This window comes from Salmo salar, chromosome ssa02, assembly GCF_905237065.1.
Source record: "Salmo salar chromosome ssa02, Ssal_v3.1, whole genome shotgun sequence".
In the NCBI taxonomy this organism is placed as follows: domain Eukaryota; kingdom Metazoa; phylum Chordata; class Actinopteri; order Salmoniformes; family Salmonidae; genus Salmo; species Salmo salar.
The window spans coordinates 16,401,010-16,401,775 of record NC_059443.1 but is presented as its reverse complement, the minus strand read 5'-3'; positions in this window follow the sequence as shown (position 1 = coordinate 16,401,775).

Genomic DNA, 766 nt, shown 5'->3' with positions numbered 1-766 from the left:
GTCACGTCCCAGTTGCCCAGAGAGGTTAATCATGTCCTAACAACTCACCCGGGTCTTAGTCACTTCTCCTTGGAAGCTCAGTAAACAACATTCTTCAGTTCTCTCATACAAACTCTTAGACCGAACAAGTCTTCCCATACACACAACAAAGCTCAGCTGAATGTCAGCCACCGCCACTCTCACACACAGTTAAGAAGTGGTGTCCTGTACCCACATCCAGTTAGGCTACTTTCAGCTACGAGGTACCGAAGGTAAAGTCATGAAAGAAAAACAGACATCTGCACACTGCTGAATGCCTCTGCAGTTCATCAATTGGTGAATCTTAACTTCCACTTAAGTTGAATTTTGACTCTCAATGACATCAATGCATGACTAAGTTACATTTGAAACTCAAGTGGAAATTATGATTCAAGCCAGGACATTGCACTCGATGAACAGCCGCAGCATTCAGCAGTGTGCTGGGGTCTACTTTGCTTTCACCACGCTCTCTCACACACAAATACACACAGATGTCGATAGAACACACTCAGCTCATTGGATAGTCTATGAATCAAACACACACACACACCGTTGAGGACGGCTCAAAGCAGGAATGTCTATGTGTGTTTTGTCATAGATGTGTCGTTAAAACATGTCAATTCTACCAGTGTGCAGCTGCATGCACTGAGCTCTCCCCGCTATGTTTCTTCAAGCTCTTTCCCTTCCTGGTATGCAATTAAACATCCTCTTTTGTACATTGGGAAAAATGACAATACAGGAACACCAG